Here is a 22,918-nt window from a genome sequence, read left to right on the forward strand (position 1 = left end):
GGCCCTGCTGCTCTGCCCCTTGACTTAGTGATGGCTCCAGCAATGGAGCAGGAGGTCAGATGTGCTCGTCAATGATTTGTGCACGTTATTGTGAATGTACAAGTCAGAGGTGAGTCGACCTGTGAGGAAAACCTCGCTGGCCATTCTCTACAGAGCCCCTGCCCACAGCTCAGTAAGTTTATGCCCAATGCCTTTCGGGGCATTCTCAACCAAACATATCAACAGAACTCATAAAATGAATTTACTGATATTGAGACATTTCAATTTACATCTTAAGCCAAAAATTTGCTCACAGCAACTTCGCCTGTGCTTCATATTGCTGCAATTACAGCTGCCAGCATTATGTTGGTTGCTTCACACAAAAAAATGCATATTTATCTTGGATTGCTGCACTAATAATCCCTTTGTAGTGTAATGGCTTGTCTAATTCTGGTAACCTTTGACATGCAACTTGGAAACAGAGCAGCCACCTAGTAAGTAATCCACTGCTATAGCTTCTCTGGAGAATATCCACATTGCCACAACTTTCTTTCATAACTTCTGTGGTTGAAATGAATCCAATTATTTTTAAATACTTACAACCAATAGTTCTCTTTTGTTTGGCATTTTCAAAAATATTTGAATTTCATAGCCTCTCTGCCTAGTAAAATAACCTTGGCATCTACAATGGAGTAATTTCTAGATATTTGCAATATTATTTATGAACACCCTCCATCGATAGAAGTTTAGAAATGAAGTAAATTCTTTTCATGATTTTTCACTCAGTCTCATTTGGTCCTGCAATCAACAGTATAGGTCCATAAAAAAAGATAGGATAATCTAAGCTCTCGCTAAGGTATCCTGAAACAACAGGCTACACATTATGGATGCCTCTCACCTGGCCACATTTAATCCTTCCCATCCCACAGCCATCTTGATGTTTCAGTCTGTAGTGTCCTGCATTGTAACAATGAGGCCTAATGTAAACTTGAGGAAATGCCCCTCTCCCGTCTGGGCACATTGCTGTCTGAAGCACTCAGTATTGAATTTTCTGACTCACTCTTTCTCTCTGTTTGAATCAGAACTGGTCACTATTGTTTGCCATCATTTTGCCTCAGTACTTTGTATGGTCTGGCCTGCTGGACATGTCCCACAGCCTAACCATTAGCAAAACACTCCACAGAGAAAGAAGCCTGATTTGGTCTTAACTGCCACATTAGGTCACTGATCTCATACTATTAGATCCATTCCCTTTGTTCCACCCAACTCCCTATTCCAACTTTTCTCTAATTTGTTTCTCTTTTTCCCAATTCTGATGAAGGGTCCTAGACCTGAAAGTTTAACTGTTCCTCTCTCCACAGATGCTGGCTGACCTGCTGAGTGTTTACAGCATCTTCTGTTTTGATTTATAATCCCTCCTGTCTCAGGGAGACACTTGGCTTCCATTTTCACTGCCACTAATTATCCCTTTGTATCAACATAGTTGAAATCAGGAACTTAATGATATGGACTTAAATCTTTTTTTTCTTTTTCTTCTATTGATGAGTCTCTTGTGTACTTCCAGCATCTTCTATCATTTTTATAAATAAAGATCTATTGGAATCCAATTTCTTGGAAATGTACTTTTGTGCCACAATATTCTGAGCCATCGGGCCCCATCTGCTCATCTGCTCTAGTTCATTTGGTCTGATCACTACAAGAAGTAAAATTCAGATGCTGAGGAAGAATGAAACCTTTTATTATTTTCCTCAGATTGTTAAGTTTGAATCCTATTTGAGGCAGATAAAATTGGTGCCATTCAAGCACAATTAAACTTTAAGTCTCTTTAGTGTGAGTTTGTCAACAAGCCATATTTTCCACACAACATAAGAGACCCATTACCAAGGCAGTCAAAAACAAGATTGAAACATTTAATTAAGTTGTTCCTGATGGAAACCAGATGAAGCGATCTGGTGCAGCAAAGGTCATGAATTGGTCTTTTTGTCTTGAGTACTATGCCATTTCACTGACAATTGACCGAACATTTTGAATCTTTTTAGTTATTTCACTGAAAAGAAATTCAAGGGAGAGAAGACGCTGTCATTCAACAAAGTTCAAATCATCGTGTTCACCATCTTGGCCTAAGACCTTATGTGTAATTAGTTACGTAAGGTGCTTATTGCTGAAGATTTCCTATTATTTACCAAGTATATCAATTAGAAATTACCACATGGTCTTCTTATGATTTATTTCTTTAATATTTACTACTCAGCAGAATATTATTCTTTCAAATTTATTGCACAATTCCTTATCTATCATTTTCACAGATAGGGTGATTTTTAACAGCTCACTTTTATAATCCAACCTGACACAAAATCATTAAGAAAAGGGTGCAGACTTTCTGGATGGGTCACCTTCTCTTGCAGATGTTGATTCATCATGCCAGTCCCATGGGGATTGTGGCACTTGGTAGCCTAAGGCAAAGTGCCGAAGTATCACAAGATCAGCAGGAGGAAGGAAGTAAAATGTTATTAATTATACTCTGGCCCACTAAAAATAAATGAAAGTGGCACATCATTATTGTGAAGAATTTTATAATTATTGAATCTGTAGAGAATAAGCCATTCCTATTGATCCAAGTGAATTGTGTTCAAAAGCTGCATAAGACTTGCAAACAGGTAATAATTCTTTCAAATGGACATTCCTAGGCTGCCATGGACAGCATTCTGTTCTCATAAGGAGGCTCTCTCACTCTGTAGAAGGTTGTGGACATAACATGGCGATGAGGTGTAAGGCTCAAGTGGAGCCAGCAACCCTGGGAAATTAATAGTTTTTCAAAGAGAGTAGCATTGAAACTGGCAGGTTCTCTTGCATCTTTCATGCAACTGGAAAGTCACATTCAGGAGGATGGGTAATATCAAGTTGCATTGTGAAGCCAGTCATCTACAGCCTTGTCGCCTGCCAGTGCCATGCTAACTCTTGCCTCCTTTGGCTCCTTCTGAGGAGGAAGAATCTGAAGAAAGCCCCTACCTGAATGCCTCTTAAAATACTGCTGCCAGTGGTTCTCTGAAACTAATGTTGCTTATTTTACTCTGTGGGTTTGCCAATGAGTAATTTTCAATTAGTATTTTGATCCTAATAATATAAATGGACCACAGTGTATATGCATTCTTGACATATCTAAAACTATTCATGGTTAAAGTAGTGATGTACAAGGAAATAAGTGATAATGCGGCTCCACTCCAGTACGTAAGCATAAGGTGGCAGGCACGGTAGTGCAGCAGTTAGCGTTACGCTATTACAGCGCCAGCGACCCGGGTTCAATTCTGGCCACTGTGTGTAAGGAGTTTGTATGTTCTCCCCGTGTCTGTGTGGGTTTCCTCCAGGTGCTCCGGTTTCCTCCCGCATTCCAAAGACGTACGGGTTAGGAAGTTGTGGGCATGCTATGTTGGCGCCGGAAGCATGGCGACACTTGCGGGCTGCCCCCAGAACACTCTACGCAAAAGATGTATTTTACCATGTGTTTCGATGTACATGTGATTGATAAAGATATCTTGTCTTATCTTATCTTATCTTAGATATGAGGTAATGAAGGGTCATTAACCAGAAATATTAACTTTGTTCCTCTCTCCACAGATACTGCCTGACCTGCTAAGTATCTCCAGCCTTTTCTGTTTCAATTTCAGATTTCCAGCATCATCAGTTTTTTGCTTTTCAATTAAATGATAGAAGTGCTTCAAGCTGTGCCCCTCTCTGCTTGCTCAGACAAACTGGAAATGTCCCATTGTAGCGGCTGCTACCGCGATGTGAGAATAAAGACATGAGTCTGCAAGCTGTAGAACAAGACTGATTTATTTACCCATCTTGCGCGGGCCTTTTAAGCGGCGCGGTTCCCGCCCTCCGAAAACGGAAATGACGTACGCGCTACATCATCAAAACTTTCCGTGCACGCGCGGGTTCTCTCCCGTCGCTCGGGGAAGACGAGGCCCAGCGCCATCTTGGGCCTTGCCATTCTGACAATGCACGCCCCATCCGCCGAGCCGGTTCGCTTGCATGGACAGTGAGACGCTACACAACCCCCCCTCCCCACCCAGAACCAGTGATACGGTCCCCAAAGTTCACAGGCTGTGCTAGCCATTGCTTGGGTGGTCGGCCTCTGCGTCGCGGTGTTGGGACCTCAACCGGTTGTTGTAGGTCTAAATGGGCTGGTTTGAGGCGGTCCATGGTGAAGACTTCTTCCATGCCCCCAATGTCCAAAATAAAGGTGGACCCATTATTTCTGATGACCCGGAATGGCCCCTCGTATGGTTGTTGCAACTGTGCCCGTGGTGTGCCCCTGCGAACGAAAACAAACTTACAGTCTCATAGTTCCTTGGGCACACAGGATGGGGACTGACCATGTCGCAAAGTGGGAATCGGTGCCAAGCTGCTGAGCCTCTCGCGCAGTCTTCCTAGGACTGCCGCGGGTTGTTCCTCTTGTCCCCTAAGGGCGGGTACAAACTCCCCCGGGATGACCAGGGGCGCACCGTACACGAGTTTAGCTGATGAAGCGTGGAGATCCTCCTTGGGCGCAGTGCGTATGCTGAGCAGGACCCAAGGAAGTTCGTCGACCCAGTTAGGACCTTTCAGGCGGGCCACCAGGGCTGATTTCAGATGGTGGTGGAAATGTTCTACCAACCCGTTTGACTGAGGGTGGTAGGCCATGGTGGTGTGCAGCTGTGTTCCTAGCATGTTCGCTAGTGCAGACCATGGGCTGGAGGTAAACTGGGCGCCTGTCTGAAGTGATGTGGTCCGGAACACCAAAACGCGGGACGCAAGTTGCGAGCAGCGCCTGGGTGCAGGAATTGGTCGTGATGTCTGAAAGAGGGGTTGTCTCTGGCCACCTTGTGAACCGGTCCACGATGGTAAGGAGGTACCGCACTCCTCTTGAAACAGGCAGGGGACCAACGAGGTCGATGTGAATGTGGTCGAACCTTCTATGGGTAGGCTCGAACTGCTGTGGCGGGACCTTGGTGTGTCATTGGATTTTTGATGTCTGGCAGTGCGGACAAGTCTTGGCCCACTCACTGACCTGCTTGCGCAGGCCATGCCAGACGAACTTGCTGGCGACTAGTCGGACAGTTGATTTGATGGATGGGTGCGCCAACCCGTGTACTGAGTCGGAAACACGTTTCTGCCAGGCTGCAGGAACGATAGGGTGGGGCTGACCTGTTGCGACGTCGCACAGGAGGGTCCGTTGACCTGAGCCAACTACGAAATCTTGGACCTGCAGGCCTGAGACTATGGTTCTGTAGCTGGGCAGTTCGTCGTCGGCTTGCTGTGCATCAGCCAGGGCTGCGTAGCCTACAGCCAGAGACAGGCTGTGGATGGTCGGTCTGGAGATTGCGTCAGCAATGACATTGTCCTTTCCGGAGACATGTTAGATATCCGTTGTGAACTCGGAAATGTAGGACATATGTCGCTGCTGGTGGGCTGACCAGGGATCGGAGACCTTAGAGAAGGCGAAAGACAATGGCTTGTGGTCAGTGAAAGCGGTGAAAGGCCTGCCTTCTAAAAAGTACCGGAAATGCCGGATCGCCAGGTACAGCGCCAGTAGTTCTCGATCAAAAGCGCTGTATTTAAGTTCGGGTGGCCTAAGGCGCCTGCTGAAAAACGCTAAGGGTTGCCAACGGCCTTCGATTAGTTGTTCCAGTATCCCACCGACCGCGGTGTTAGATGTGTCCACCGTGAGGGCGGTTGGGACGTCTGTCCTGGGGTGTACCAGCATCGCGGTGTCTGCTAGGGCTTCTTTGGCCTTAACGAAGGCAGCCGCGGCCTCGTCATTCTGGGCAATGTCCTTGCCCTTGCCAGACATCAGCGAGAATAAAGGGTGCATGATACGGGCTGCTGCAGGGATGAAACGATGGTAAAAGTTAACCATCCCAATGAACTCCTGCAGGCCTTTGACCGTGTTGGGACGGGCAAAATGGCGGATAGTGTCTACCTTGGCAGGTCGGGGTGTTGCTCCCTCGCTGGTGATTCTGTGGCCGAGTAAATCGATAGAGTCGAGGCTGAATTGGCACTTGGCTGGGTTGATAGTGAGGCCGAAATCACTGAGGTGGGAGTACAGTTGGCGGAGGTGGGAAAGGTGTTCTTGGCGGTTACGGCTGGCAATGAGAATGTCATCTAAATAAATGAACATGAAGTCCAGGTCGCGGCCTACTGCATCCATCAGCCGCTGGAAGGTCTGTGCGGCGTTCTTAAGGCTGAATGGCATTCGAAGGAATTTGAAGAGGCAGAACGGAGTGATGAGCACAGTTTTGGGGACGTCATCAGGGTGGATGGGGATTTGGTGGTATCCCCGGACGAGGTCCACCTTGGAGAAAATGTGGGCCCCGTGTAGGTTTGCCGCAAAGTCCTGGAGATGAGGGACGGGGTAGCAGTCTGGGTTGGTGGTGTCGTTCAGCCTGTGGTAGTCGCCGCAGGGCCTCCACTTGCCGGTGGCTTTGGGGACCATGTGCAGGGGGGAGGCCCAGGGGCTGTCTGACCCGCGAATGATCCCCAGCTCCTCCATGAGGCGGAACTCCTCCTTTGCCAGGCGGAGCTTGTCTGGAGGTAGTCGTCGTGCTCGGGCGTGAAGGGGTGGACCTGTCATAGTGATGTGGTGCCACACCCTGTGTTTGGGCATCGGATTCATGAACAGAGGTGCCAGAACCGATGGGAACTCAGCTAGGAGCTTGGTGAACTCGTTGCCAGACAGGGAAATGGAGTCTAGGCGTAGGGCTGGTGGGCTGGCTTCTCCCAGAGAGTAAGTTTGGAAGGTTCTGGAGTGCACTAGCCGTTTTCTTCGTAGGTCGACTAACAGGTTGTGGGCTTGGAGGAAGTCGGCTCCCAGGAGTGGCTGGGCGATGGTGGCAAGGGTAAAGTTCCAGGTAAAACGGCTGTCGTTGAATTGTAATTGGATTGTACGGGTACTGAAAGTTCGTATTGTTGTGCCGTTTGCAGCTTTGAGGGCGGGTCCCTGTTGCCTGCTGCGAGTGTCACAGCTGGTCGGAGGTAAAACACTGACCTCTGCTTCAGTATCGACAAGGAAGTGACATCTGGACTGCTTGTCCCAAAAGAATAGGGGGCTGTTTTGGTGTCCAGCTGACGTAGACATCAGCGGCGACTGGCTCTGGCGTTTCCCTGAAACTTGCAGGGTGGGCGGCATTGATGGGCCTCCTCCCCCCACCTCTGATGGTAGAAACATAACTGGTCGTCAGTGTCGTCGTCTGTGTTTCTGGGGTGTGGTCGCTCAGCTGCTGGGACTGGTTTAGGTAGGCGTTGGGCACGCGGTCTGGCGATTTGGCCGACGGACAAACCGCTCTCGCGCTTGGCCCTCCACAGGACATCTGCCCGGGCGGTTACCTCACATGGGTTACTGAAGTTGGCGTCGGCCAACAGCAGGTGAATGTCGTCGGGCAGCTATTTGAAGAAGGCTTGCTTGAACATCAGGCAGGGCTTGTATCCCTCAGCCAAGGCCAGCATCTCGTTCATCAGGGCTGATGGAGATCTGTCCCTCAGGCCGTCGAGATGAAGCAGGCGGGCGGCGCGCTCACGATGGGAGAGGCCAAAGGTCCGAATGAGAAGGGCCTTGAAAGCCGGGTACTTATCTCCCTCCGGAGGAGACTGGATGAAGTCTCCAACCTGGGTGGCTGTCTCCTGGTCCAGGGAGCTGACCACATGGTAGTACCATGTGGAGTCGGAGGTGATCTGCCGCAGTTGGAACTGGGCTTCGGCCTGGTCGAACCACAGGCGGGGCCGAAGCATCCAAACGGTGTGCAGCTTGAGTGCCACTGCGTTGTCATTGTGTGGGTCCAAAATCCATTTGGACCGTCGGGGTCACCAATGTAGCGGCTGCTACCTCAATACGAGAATAAAGACACGAGTCTGCAAGCTGTAGAACAAGACTGATTTATTTACCCGCCTTGCGCAGGCCTTTTAAGTGGCGCAGTTCCCAATCTCCGAAAACGGAAATGACGTACGCGCTACGTTATCAAAACATCTCGCGTGCGCGGATTCTCCCCCGTTGCTCGGGGAAGACGAAGGCCCAGCGCCATCTTGGACCTCGCCGCTCCGACAACGCACGCCCCGACTGCCGAGCTGGCTCGCTTGCGCGGACGGTAAGTCGCCACACCACGACGTTATTTGAAGAAGAGCAAGCACCCTCAAATAGTAATAACAGAACCATGTTATTTGTTTGTTAACCACATTGATCTCTTTGGATCCTTTTGTGAACATTCTGATTGCCACATGTTCTTGCAGTTTTCCTGTTTTAAAAGTCAAAATCATTAGCAGTAACAATTACTGAAAATGTGAAATATATAACCGCAGGTTATTCTTTGCAGATTATTCCTTACTTCCCGTGGGTGGAATGGAAGGCACTGATGGCTGATCTCCAACTCTGCACATCATAATTCACTCTTATACTGATATGTACATATAACTGAATGATGGACTCAATAATATTGATAATAGTGAAAATACATTCTGAGGTTGAACAACATGATTCAAAACTACATAATTATTTGTGTAGAAATTTGCTCCTTGAAAGCCACTTTGCCTGTGCCATATGAATTCAAGATGCAACAGGCTTGCAAAGGCCTAAACCATAATCCAAATGCACTTTATGTTCTCTTTAGATCATATATTTGTTTAGGTTTTTACTGTACATTGAAACAACTTCTGTTGAAATTTAAATATTGAAATTTTGGAAAGATTAGTGCAATATTTATATTTAAATTTTGGATTAAAATGTCTGTCACATTTTCTTTCCATCATTGTGAAAGATCACTTGCATAACTTGATGTTAAATACTGCCAGCATTTAGTGTAAAATTATTGTTAATTTCAAGCGTCAGTTGCTCTCTGTTTCAATGTTGAAACTCTAGTTTAATGTCCAGGATAAGCTTTCCACATAAGCAGCCCCATTAACCTTAAAAAGTGATTAATTGCATATGTCCAATTTGAGAAATTGTAATCTGATAAAATGCTGCATCAATGCTGTAATATCTGGTATTTATTGGATAATCTGCTACAAATGATAACCAACAAGATCTATTATTTTTCCTTTGAAAAATGTACCTTTACAAAGATAATGACTGCACTCATACGTTAAAACTTGTCAAATCTGAAACCATTAACATACTCATATGTAAATCTTTTATCCATACCTTAAAGAACTTTCCAACATATTTAAAGTATCCTTTATTAAAAAAGTGAATGGTGGCTTTTTGAGTGAATGTGTTATGTTTCATGTTGCTAATTTTGCACAGCACAATTGAGCTCTATTTTCTCAAAGCTAGGAATATGTAACTACTTGGGTCTCAAATGTTTCATTCATGCTTGTCATTCCTTCATTTCTCTTTGCTCTAAAATATTAAAATTATTGTATGGTTCTTTTCCAAGCCTGCAACATCAGTTTAGCTGAATTGATAAGTTGAGTGATGCATGATCTAACCACATAAATGCAACATGATATGTGAGTTGGTTAATAAGCTATAATATGCAAAATATCACTACAATAATTCCTTAAACTAAGTACAACAAATGTGTTCTGTCATCAAGAGCCAGCTTGCAGCCTTATATATTACGCTAGCAATTTTACACACAATTGCAAACTACATGAAGAATCTGAAGTACAAAGCGAAGGATTCATCTTTCAACTGCAGGCTTTCTTACAGTTTGATTGTTTATGGAGGCTTCATAACTCATACTTCAAATCCTTAAATAATACTCATCACTATTTCTCATGAAAGACGTCCACAGACCCCTGACATCTGTGATAATATTTAATGTTGAAATGTGGAATTTCTTAATGGCTGAAATTCAAACTTTTTTGTATTCAAGAGAAACATTGGGGCATCTTTTTTTATAAATCCTTATATTTTTATTTAATTAAAATTTTTGATTAAAAAACTAATTTTTCACCTGTAAGTCATAGGCAGAATGTTACGCACTTTCTTTTAGCCATAGGAACAGAAAGTACTGGCCAATAAACTCCTCCATCAATACTGCTTCATGACTAGCTTGAGGGAGGTATCATTCAAATCTGGGAACCCAAACAGTGCGAATTTCTCCAATTTCTTCAGTTATGAACTGAGCACATTTAGCAGATCGTTCCATTGAAAGACACTACTGAGAATGTGCAAGTACCCAGAAGGGGAGGCCACGCTTAATAATAAACATCTTGGACTCACATTTTTTGATGTGATTGAAGTATTTTAATATCTGAGTAATGAGATTAAGTATGCATTTTACATTTTACAAAACATAATCTTAAAAAACAATGATTTTTTGTTCAGGGTCAGTTCTCTCAGTTGGAGCTAGTGTCATTGGCTGTTGTCTTGCCCTCATTAGATTTGAGTGGGTCAGCCAGTTTTTTTTAAGGACAGGGGGAAGTAACAAGCTACTACAAGCCTGCTGTGGGATTCTGACACTTTTAGTGCCTTGTGACATATTATCTGTGAGGACTAGGCCTTCTTCAAAAGGAAATGCTAGGTCAATATGTGGGATGTCAAAAACTATGAGGAGATACAATTTCACACATTGACCTGACAGTATTAACCTCTACTTGAAATGAATAGAATGCAGCAAAAAGAACAAGGACTTATGTAAACAGATGCAAGCATTTTTGACTAATCATTTCTTTTAAAAATAATGCTTTGGAGTGCTACATATTCATCAAAAATATCGTAATTCCGAAGAAATATAAAGGCATCTGCCAAAAATACACCAGCAAGAAAAAGTTTTTGGAATTTCTACAAACTTATCAGTTCTATACCCACAGTAATTGTCTAGGCCTAGTTTGAATGATTTGGGTCACAAGGAAAATTATTTATTTCCAGATTCAAGTTAGACATGCACTCACTCAGAGTCTCTTTCTATGTCATTACTGAACTTGAAGTCCTGCAATGACTTCTAAAACTGATTTAAAATTAAACAGATCTTTCCCAATGAAATCCTTCTGATGGCTTGTAGTACACTAACAGCAGTATGTGCCTTTAAACTAATTATATTTCAAGAAAATGGCAATGGCAATGAGAATTCCAGGAGATTGCACAGAGTCATAGAACTGTACTGCACCAAAAGAGGCCCTTTGGCTCACCTTGTCCATTCTGACCTTCAAGTACTCATTTATGCTAATCCTTTTTCCAAGGACTTGGTCCATAGCCATCTATGCCTTTGTGATTCAAATGTTTGACTAGATACTTAAACATCGAAATGGTCACCACCCTCCCAGGAAGTACATTCCAGATCCTGGGAGGATCCTCTCTGGGTGAAAAAAATATCTTGCTCAGATGCTGTCTATATCTCCTATACCTTTCTGTAAGCCAATGCCCACTGGTTTTAGACACCTCTGTTATGGGAAATATTTCTTACTAAGTACGCTAATGTGATGTGATAGGATTTAATGTGACTCAATGAGGTTGAAATGTGCATTGACGGGAGCCTAGTGTGCTGCAATCAGGTGAAAAGAGTGAAAGGTGCTGCATCTTACATTTCAAGGACTGATCTCAGGGGCCTTACTCAAAATTTTCGAGAAACTGGTGGAAAGAGTGTCATCAATTTGATTAAATTTAAATGGTTAAGTAAATATGTAACTACAAAACCATATATTTTTTGGCTCATGGTGTGTATACACTGCACATTCTGTGTTATTGCAATTTTCCCATTACTATTATGCAAGATGACCTGGAGCTGAACTGGAATCAGCTGGGTATTTTCCAGTTTGACTGTGTTATAACTTCAACAGCTGCAAAGTGAGTATTTTGTTTTACAAATTGCCTTTTAGTGCCCGGTGTGAGAAAAGAACATTCTGTCAGTACTCTTCTAATATTAGCAGCTTGACATACATTCATTGACTGGTGAGGGGATTGTATCATAGCAGAGCATAGCAGTTACTACAGTAGTCAGAGATCTTGAGACATGTGTTTGAATCCTACCATTGCAGGTGGGGAATTTAAATTCAAGTAATTAAGTGAATCAGGAATTTTCTATTTTTAAAAAGCTAGTATCAGCAATCATGAAGCTACTGATCTGTTGTTAAAAACTTATCTGCCTCTCCAATCAACTTAAGTGAAGAAAATATGCTGGCCTCAACTGGTCTGGTTTATGTGTGACTCCAGACCCAATGTGGTTGACTCTCAGTTCAGGGATAATTAGGGATGAGCAACACATACTGTCAATTCCAGTGATGTCCGCATCCCAAGGAAGAATAAATAAAAACTTCTGCTTTGACCTATCAGGAATCAGAAGAAATAGGGGTGGCCCATTAATGCACAGAATGAGAATGAATGGGCTTGGAAGTAATACACTGGCATGCATAGAGGACTGGCTATCTAACAGAATACAGAGAATTGAGATAAATCGGTCATTTTTGGATTGAAAATCATTAACTACAACTCAGTGCAGGGGCTTCAACTACTTAGAAATTATATGAATGACTTGGATGAAAAGATAGTCAGTTTACTGTAACCAGATTTGCTGATGATACAAATATAGGCAGGTGAGCAACTTGTGAGGAGATCTCAAAAATAGATTAAGTGAGTGAGCATGAAGTTGGTAGATGGAATATAATGTGGGACAATGTGAGGTTTTCTGTTTTGGAAGAAAGGATGAAAAAACAAATTATTATTTATGTAGGATGAGATAACAAAATGTTGTGGTACTAAGGGATCTGGTGGTGCTTGTGCACAAAACATAAATGCAGTACAGCAAGTGATCAGGAAGGCTCAGAATCAGAATCAGGTTTATTATCACTGACTTATGTGTCATGAAATTTGTTGTTTTGTGGCAGCAGCACAATACAAAGACATAAAATTACAAAGTAAATAAATAGTGCAAAAAAAAGGAATAATGAGGTAGTGTTCATGGGTTCATAGACCATTCAGAAATCTGATAGTGGAGGGGAAGAAGCTGTTCCGAAAACACTGACTGTGGGTCTTCAGGCTCCTGCACCTCCTGTCTGATAGTATTAACGAGAAGAGGTATGTCCTGGATGGTGAGTGTCCTTAGAGATGGATGCCGCCTTCTTGGGGCACCGCCTCTTGAAGATGACTTCAATGGTGGGAGGGTTGTGCCATGATGAAGCTGGCTGAGTCTCCAACCCTCTACAACCTCTTACATTCTTGTGCATTGGAGCCTCCATACCAGGCAGTAATGTAACCAGTCAGAATGTTCTCCACTGGACATCTATTGAAATTTGCAAGAGTCTTTGGCGATATACCAAATCTCCTAACGAAGTAAAGCCGCTGGTGTGTCTTATTTGCAATGTTGGCCTTTATTGCAAGAGGTATGATATATAAAAGCAGGGAATATTTGAAACAACTTTACAAGGCATGAATGAGACTGGACAGGACTACCGTGTATAATTTTTGTCCCCATATTTAAGGAAGGATATACTTGCGTTGGAGTTAGTGAAAACCTGTTTGTCTGTGGCCTCCTACAATGTTGCAATAAGACCCAATGAAAGTTTGAGGAGTAACATGGTATCTTCCCTCTGAATGTTTTGTAGCCTTCTGGACACAATATCAAATTTGCCAACTGCTCTTGTTTCTTAAATCCCTAACTGATTACTTGTGGCCACAGGTCTGTTCTAGCTCTTCATACGATCATGACAAACCCCTGGGAAACTCCATTTTTCCACCTGAACCCCATCAACTCTTGATTCCTTTAGAGTCTAAAATTCTATCAATCTCAGCCTTGAATAGGAATAACAGCTGAGTAGCCACAGCCCTTACAGCTAAGAATTCAAGACTCAAAACTCCTTAATTTTAAGAAATCTCTTCTCAATTCCAAATGGTTGAGCACTAATCATGAGACTATGAGCCCCAGTTCTAGACTCTCCAATCAGGGAAATCAGCCTTTTGACATCTCTCACACTTCATGGAGGTCACCCTTCATTCTATGAGCTGACCACCTTCTGAATACATCAGCCTCTTATTTCGGGTTACAGTCCAGTGAACTATTGTTGCCACACCTCTAAAGCAAGTTTATCCTTCATTAGGTATGAGATCAAAACTTCCCAAAGTTCTTGAAATGTGATTACACATTGCACAAATGTAGCAAGATTTCTTGCTCTGATTTTCGTTCAATACAGACCAACATACTATTGACCTTGCTGATAGCTCAGAGTGTCATCATGTAAACTTGTTGTTCTTCAAGCAGAAGAATACACACATTCCTACCTCCACCACCTCCTCTAGCAGCTTGAAGATTTGAATATTCTTGACTTTTTTCTGATATACAAAATATCAATATTCAAAACTATTGAGGATATTCATATTATTAACATCTTATTAAAAGGAAAATGTAATAAGTAAAAACAGTTAAATACATTAAAATGACCTAATTATAAAAATCTGAAAGTAATAAAATTTACCTTAATCTCTCAAAACTATTATCTTCTATAGAAATGAATAGAAAACTGCCTCTAACCAACTCATATAGCTGCAGCAGATTTCCCAACAGAAATTCAAGTTACTTTTGCAACTCTGTGTCCCATTCTGACTCCATGAGGAGTCTATTGTCAGAATACTATTCTCAGTGTCACTTTTTCCCTGCTAAATTAAAGTATTAACTTATGTATCAAAAAGATTAAAAAGAATTTAAAATTATTTGCTTCAATTGATATTTTTTATATGTCCCTTAATGTAGGAGGCAAACAAAAACATTAAAAATATTGATCATTTTAACAGCTGGCAAAGCTGGGAGCGGAGTGGAGTGCTGCTGGCTGTTAAAAGCAGTCAAGGCATGTTGTTGTGGAGCCTCTTCACTGTACTGCAGAGACCCTGTCCTCATGTCTATGCTATCATGTAAGCCCCCAGCTGGACTTTGGAACATTTTGTCTCTGGTCCAGGTGAGATGGATGGGGAGATCAGGCAGGGGTCCTGGATCAGCCTTGGCCCTCCAAAGTTACTCCACCTCCACAGTTCTCTGAGTTAGAGAATTCTAAAGATTCACAACTCTCAGAGAGAAGAAATTTCTCCTTATCTTAGTCTGAAATAGGTGAACCCTTATTCCAAAGTTATTCCCCTACTTGTTCAAAACAGCCTGACTGGGGGAAACATCCTCAGTTTGTTAACCCCCCTCAAAAATCTTTATGATAAGATAACCCCTCATTCTTCTAACTACAATGAGCAAAGATCCAACTTACTTTACCTCTCTTCATACTTCAAACCCCTTCATCCCAGGGATCAATTTTGTGAATCTCCTCTGCATTGCCTCCAATGCAAGTATATCCTCCCTTCCACATGGAGACCAAAACTGTACACATTACTCCAGTCTCATTATTGCTACGTAAAATTCCATGAAAAATTCCCTACTTCTTTACTCCATATCCTTTGCAATTAAGGTCAACATTCTATGAGTGCTCCTAGTTATTTATTGCACCAGTGTGCTAACCCTTTGTATTTCATGCACTAGGGCTCCTAAATTCCTTTGTTCCAGAACATTTTATAGTCTCATTCAATTTAAATAATAATTTGCTTTTTCATCCTTCCTTCCAAAGCAGATAATATCAAATTTATCCACATTGTATTCCACCTGCTGATGTTTTGCTTCCCACTTAACCTGTTCTTTTGTCCTCCTATCAATTTTTCTAACATCAATAGCCTAACAATCAAATGAATGATCATACTGTATATCGGTTGTGTATATTTACTTGCATAGCTCGAACATAAATTGTGATGCTCAGATTGGCAGGAGATTTTGCAACTGAAAGGAACATCAAACCCCTCTATAGTTAAGAATCACATTGATTAGAAAGGGCTACTGCAACAGAATCTGTGAAGGAGAGAACTTAAGAAAGAAATTAGGACGACATTTTATAAGTATATCAGGAGCAAGAGGGTAGCCAGGGAACGTGTGGGCCCTCTTTGTGACCAAAGGAGTAGTCTATGTGTAGAGCCAGCTAATGTATGTGAGCTCCTAAATGAAGACTTCTCATCTGTATTCACCAAGGAGAAGGACGTGGAAGATAAGCAGTTTAGGAGCAGGTCAGTATTAAGAAGGAGGTGGTTTTAGATGTCATGGGATGCACAAGGTTTGATAAATCCTTGGGGCTAGGCGAAATCTATCTCAGGTTGCTATGAGAAGCAAGGGAGGAGATTGCTGAGGCTCTGATGGAGATTTTTGCATCTTCTTTGGCCACAAATGAGGTGCCAGAGGACAGGAGAAGAGCTAATGTTATTCCATTATTTAGGAAGGGCAGTAGGGATAAACCAGGTAACTACAGGCCGGTAAGCCTTACATCAGTGGTCAGGAAATTATTGGAGGAAACCTAAGGGATTGGATTTATGTACATTTGGAAAGACAGGAGCTGATCAGGGATGGTCAGTATGGCTTTGTGTGGGGGAAAACCTGCCTCACTAATTTGATTGAGTTTTTTGAGGAGGTAATTAAGAAGATTGATGAAGGCAGAGGTAGACATTGACTTTAGTAAGCATTTGACAGGGTCCTGCATTAGTAGGCTGGTTCAGAAGGTTAAGGCACATGGGATCCAATGCAGGCTGACCAATCGGTTCAAAAATTGGCTTGTTGACAGGATGCAGAGGGTAATGGTAGATGGATGTTTTTCTGATTGGAATTCTGTGACCAGTCGTATACCACAGGGATCAGTGCTGCAACACTTGTTGTTTGTGATATATTAACAACTTGGATGTGACCATAGGAGGTATGATTGGTAGGTTTGCAAATGACACAAAAGTTAGTAGTGTTGTAGATAGTGAAGAAGGTTGTCTAAGTCTACAGCGGGATATAACTCAGATGGAAAGTTGGGCGGAGTGTTGGCAGATAGAATTTAATTCTGACAAGTGCATTTTGGGAAGTCAAATTGGGGCAGGACATTTATAGTAAATGGTAGGGTGCTGAAGAATGTTGATGAAGAGAGGGGCTTTGAGGTTCAAGTCCATAATTCCTTGAAAGTGGTTACACTGGTAGATAGGTTGGTAAAGATAGCATGTGGCATGCTTGCTTTCATAGGTCAGGGCATAGGATTAAAAAGTTGGGACATTACGCTGCAAATTTACAAAATACTAGTCAGACCGCACTTGCAGTATTGTGTACAGTTTTGGTCGCCACGCCATAGGAAAGATGTAGGGAGAGTGCAGAGGTGATTCACTAGGATGTTGCTTGGACTGGAGGATTTTAGTTATGGGGAAAGATTGGATAGGCTGGGGTTGATATCTGGGACTCACTGTCAGAGGAAGTGGTGAAATCAGATACAATCTCTGCATTTAAGATCGTCACTTGAATAGGCAAAGCATAGAAGGATACAGACCTAATGCCAACAAATGTAATCAGTGTAGATGGGCAAAAAGGTCAGAATGGGCATGGAGAGCCAAAGGGCTCATTTCTATGTTGTACAACTCTATGATTCTATTTTTAGATTTTCAATGGTTATGTCCAAAAAGATATTAAACAAACCACATGATTACAGTTGGGAGGGGGGGTATTCTTATAAATTTCTTTGTCAGATGGTAACAAAAACATATATATAAACATAAATAAAACATGTAATCATTTAATTGATACCTATGTGCTATAAAGTTATGATGTAACAGACCTGATATATTACCATATAATATGAAAGTATATAAAGAATGACTACTGCGCACAATCTTTGTTAAAATATCAAAACCTGCAATTCAGGTTGCTGCCTGGAAATCACTCCTGTTTATCTGTTCTTTATTATAATGGATATACAGGAGAGGCAGGGGGTAGTTTATTTCATTTTCACTTCATTTGCCTGAGGCTTCCTGAGTTTTGACTGACCAGGACACTCTTTGTAGCTGATGTGTTTTGACATCCTCATTGAAAAGAAAATGATCACTGCAGGTTTATTGATCATCTGCAGCTGATTACTAATCATTTACTGTCAGTTCGGATTATATCATGATATGCATTATCCCAGAAGTCTTGAACCACCAAACCCCATCCGATTCATTTTTGTATCAAATTTAATTTACAATTTTCTAGAAATTGCCCTGTTTTAGTCAGTTTCATGAATTATTTACATTTATGAGGCAACTTAATTCTATTGGTTTCTTCATAGTCTTGCTGTTTTAGATCTGGACTTATGGTCTTGCACCATAGAGTGCATTAGCCGATGAAACAGAAAGTGTGCCCTGCCTCCAATTAACCTAAGAATCGCAATTAAGAGGTAGTTACATATCTTCTTCAACCCTAAGTGCAAAGACATCAGGATATCTGCAAAATTGAGTGAGGAGGTGAATGATTAAAAAGTTAAAAACTACCCTCACCAAACCTGAAAGAATATCATGCACGAGGAGAGGAAGATGTAACATAATAACATATAATCTCCTATTGACATGTCACTTATAGCACCTTTAACATAGAAAAAAATCTTAAGGGTGTTTCTGGGGTATGAGGAGAAGATGGACACTGTGCCAAAGTGTCTTGGCTTTGCAGAGGTAACTTCAGTACACATTAAAATGAAATTTTCAGAGACAGCTTTGTATTCTGCTTTTGAAGGTAAAGCACCACAGCAAAAAAGTAAAATTGGCCAACATTAACTTGGTCTTATGGAAACTGGTGACTGGAAGTTTAGCCAGAAGTGTGGGATTTAAGAAGGGTCTGAAATTGGAATTGGAATTGGCTTATTATTGTCACATGTACCCAGGTACAGTGAAAAACTTGTCTTGCACACCGTTCATACAGATCAATTCATTACACAGTGCATTGAGAAAGTACAAGGTAAAGCAATAATGCAACACAGGGTAAGTGTAACAGCTACAGAGAAAGTGCAATGCAGGTAGACAATAAGGTGCAAGGTCATAACGAGATAGATTGTGAGGATAAGAGTCCATCTTATCATGACAGTGATAAATCATGACAGTGCTGTCAATAACACAAGTGGTCACTTCACACTCAGGATATTTTTGATGCAAAATGCAAATAACTCTCTGGCCATCATAATTCGGCAGGAATGATTAAGATGGAATAGATTCATAGTGATTTTAGATAATACTACCCTGTTCCTCAGGTCACCTGATTACCTATGCTAATAGCAGTTTTGGCATATGTGTGTAGTACATGTCCTGTAAAGGGTTGATAGACATGAGCAGTGGTGTTATTAATGAAACTTACATGTCTCCACGTGGTGGGAAGGAGGGAATTGAAAGGGCAAAGGATACCATGTGAAGGTGAGAGACTGTTTGTAGTGACTAAGGAATGAACCAGTGTGTTGAGGAAGGAATACCCCAGGGTCTCAAACACTCCTTTCAGCTGAAAGACCAATTTATTTGTATTTTTTTCAATTTAGTATTATGTATTTACTATTTATTTTGCCTTCTCCTCTGCACTGGGGAGATCAAAGGGAGATTACATGAATGCTTCACAGAACACCTTCTTTCAAACTGAAAGCATGACCCTGCACTTCCGGTCACCTGTCACTTTAATTCCCTGGCCTACTCCCACCCTGACCTTTTCGTGTTGACCTCCCACACTATTACAACAAAGCTCAATGTAAAGTCATCTCTACATTCAACAAAAGTTCAAGAATTTCAGATAATAACTACACTTCTTCTCGACCCATTTTTTGTATTTTCATGTCTCACTACCATTCTGGTTTACTTTGATCTATTATTAATTTCTGCTTTATTCCAATCTATTATGAATCTTCCCTTTTGTTTTTTCCTCTCCTTCCCTTCCATCTATCTTTGTATCTTACAACTTTTACCAGTTATGATGAAAGGCCTTTAGTATTAACTATATTTCTCTTTTGATCATATTGCCTTACCTGATGAATACTTCCAGCATTTTCTCTTTTCATTTCAGATTCACAGCAGCCACAGTTTTTTTTTGTTTTTCTAGATTGCTTTTGCTAGGCTAGGTTCAGTCAAAACTAACTTGGTTTGTAAAGGTAACTTCAATACACATTAAAATGACATTTTCAGAGACAGTTTTGAAATCTGCTTTTGAAGGTAAAGCACCACAGCAACAAAAGTAAAACTGGCTGACATTGACTTGTCTTGTGGAAATATACTCCTTATATATAACTATCTGCACAGAGACTACCAGCAGTGGCAAATATAAAACTGTCAACATTTACTGTTAGGACTGATACTTTGTTTTCCCTGCCAACTTGCAAATAGGGACTAGCAGTTCAATTTCATTTTCTAGCCACTTTCTAGCCTGTTTCTTACTGATATTATGAAAGGTGCATAGTCAGAAATGTAAGCTTGCAAACATGATTTTAGAACAATTACAGATCCATAAATTCATTTTAGATGCAATTTGCATGTTTGATTGATGGTGGATGTATAAAACATGTTGTTGTGTAAATTGTACATACAAGAAATTGCTTTGGTGGATCCCAGAATCCACCTTGCAGAATAAATAAGATGACCTAGGAATAGAGACTGTTGACATTTCCATTAGAAGCAGTTCCGGAGGATGAGTTAGATTTGTGTGATCGACTCTGAATACTTCAAACAAAGGATGAATTATTTAATTGCTACTTGATCGGAAAGGCACTGAAAATTGAACTATTTTTTAAAGAGCTTTGCTCTGGTTTTGCAACATTTTGCCTTCTCCAGTTTACACCTATCTTGACTGTCCACTCCTTATTCATTCTGTCCTTTTACAATGGTTTACACCTAAGCCATGATATATTGAAACATATCATGAATCATCTGTTAACTACCATAGAGAAGATGAGTTGAAAAGCAACCTGTGCCTAGGTCTCCAGATTTGACTTTAAAAATGAACAATATAAAGGCAATTGTTCTTATAACACTCCAGAATTGAAGGGCTAACTTGATGTTCAGCTTTTAGTGAAATATTGTTGCTCTGGTTATTCATTTGGAAGTAATTGAGAAAGGCCAGAGAGAAGTGTTCTTTTGGATTTTCTTACCTTTGATGTTGAGGAAAGGTCCAGTCTCAGCAACATGACCCACACTCCACCTTTCCTGAGACAGGGAAAGTCTGCTACTTGAAAAGTTAAGTTTTTCTGCTAAATCTACAATTTCCTTTAAGCCATTTTTCATTAGCTCAGCAAAATTTTTAAATAATTGCTTCTTGATAACTTTATCATGTCAGTATGGTAGTCAGTTTAAAAACATATGTATGTTGTAGGGCTTAGCTTGTGACAAATCAGTACTAGAGAGCTCTACCAATGGTTAGTCAAAGTGTAATACAAGGTAAGGCTTTCTGTTTTTCAGTTGTCTCGCAACTTACATAAAAATTGCACCTACAATTGAGTTGAATAACAAACAAACCAATACTTGTTACATATACTAGAATTACATTCAATTAAAACAGAGTAATATCTCTTTCACTACTGAATGATCCTAACACAGCTAAGATTAAAAAGCAAACATTGCAACTTTATTCAAATAGGACTGGAATATAATGATTAAATAACATTTATTGCTCATTCTGAATAAAATAGCTTTAAACATATCACTCAGATTTGATACTTAGGCCATATTAGAAACCATAATAAGGCATCAGGTTGAAGGGTTGGCATAGCAATGACAAGGCTTTGTTCCCTTGTAATTACGGAGTATTATGATAGCATCACAATGACATTAAAATGATGTTCTAGCCAATAGTCAGGTCAGTGCTGTAAGTGTCACATGGTCACATATCACTCCTGTGCCCATCATTTTGCTTGTTTGTTATATGTTGCTCACAGATATTATAGCACAGTAAATGAGAATTTGTCCAGGTTATGTCAAATAATTTAACATTCATTAAGTACAGAAGATGTCAATCAATCCATTATCAATTCACTTAAAGAAACTCTCAACTGACTATTTTATGCAATTCTTTCATCTTGTTCAGGTTTGAAATGATATATATTTTAAACACCTTATGTACTTGACTGAATTCTTTAATATTCATGAAAAATGAACAATACAAAGTACAGCAGATTGAACTTATAAGATAATTGTAAGATAATCACAAATGCATTAATATATTATTCCTACACTGTTGCTTATTTTACAATGAAAAGACTGCCATTAATGGGAAACAGACATGAATTCAAATTCAAATATCTCACTTATGCCCCAATGGCCACTGTTGCATAACTGATTATTAGTATACAATTACAGGCTTAGGAAACCACTAAACATGATTGAGGAGGTGGTTTATTCAAATTCAAGAGTCATAGTTTAATAGAGCAAGTTGCCACTAAATGTGGTGAGTGAATCACTGACAAAAGAAGTAGACACGTTTTTGATTAGGGACTGGAAGGATACAGACTTATGTTGCTGCAGGAAACAAATAAAATTGCTTGTAAGGGTCACAAGTACAGAATGTTGGCAAATAGTGAAATGAGCTGGATAAACTCAATGGATTGTTCACAGTCTCCAGCCTTGATATCTTCCTGCCAATGAACAGTAACTGAAGAAATATTTAATAACCTTGAAATCTGCTATATTTTATTGGTTACAAAAGAATAGCACTTCATCCATTTTGCATTATACTGATGGCTAAAGGATCCATTCATTTATGAGTGAAAGCTGTTGTCAACCTAATGTGCATTTTCTTTTTCTATACATTTTATACATTGCTCAGTCTCATTGACAAGTAGTCATATGTTTTTCTTGACCCTACTTTATTCATAATGCAATACAGCATACTTCAGAAATTTCAGAACACAGAAACTAGACTTGTGCATTCTGGAAACAATAAATATGGACAGATGGGACCAAGGAGACTATAATTAATCTGTTCTGGTCTCATGTTCATTGTAACTTTTGTAAGGGAGAGGAAAGCTTCCAAAACATTGACATTGATAATGTCGGATACTGTGTTGAAATAAAAAAAGAAAACTTCCGTTATCTAATTGAAAGCCATGTTTTTTTCTCCAGTAGTGACCTTAAATGAAATCTTTGGTACTTAACTGTTCTGAAGGAATTTATTTTCCTAATAACTTTGCATTGAGATATAACTTGCTGATTATAATGTTT

General features: G+C 40.9%; 1 protein-coding gene across 1 annotated transcript in view; it reads right to left on the reverse strand.

Annotated features, from left to right (window-relative positions):
- fgf10a (fibroblast growth factor 10a) overlaps positions 1-22,918 on the reverse strand; it is a 105,401-nt gene that overhangs the window by 80,866 nt on the left and 1,617 nt on the right. The window lies entirely within an intron of this gene.

This window comes from Pristis pectinata, chromosome 2 (assembly GCF_009764475.1).
Source record: "Pristis pectinata isolate sPriPec2 chromosome 2, sPriPec2.1.pri, whole genome shotgun sequence".
NCBI lineage: Eukaryota > Metazoa > Chordata > Chondrichthyes > Rhinopristiformes > Pristidae > Pristis > Pristis pectinata.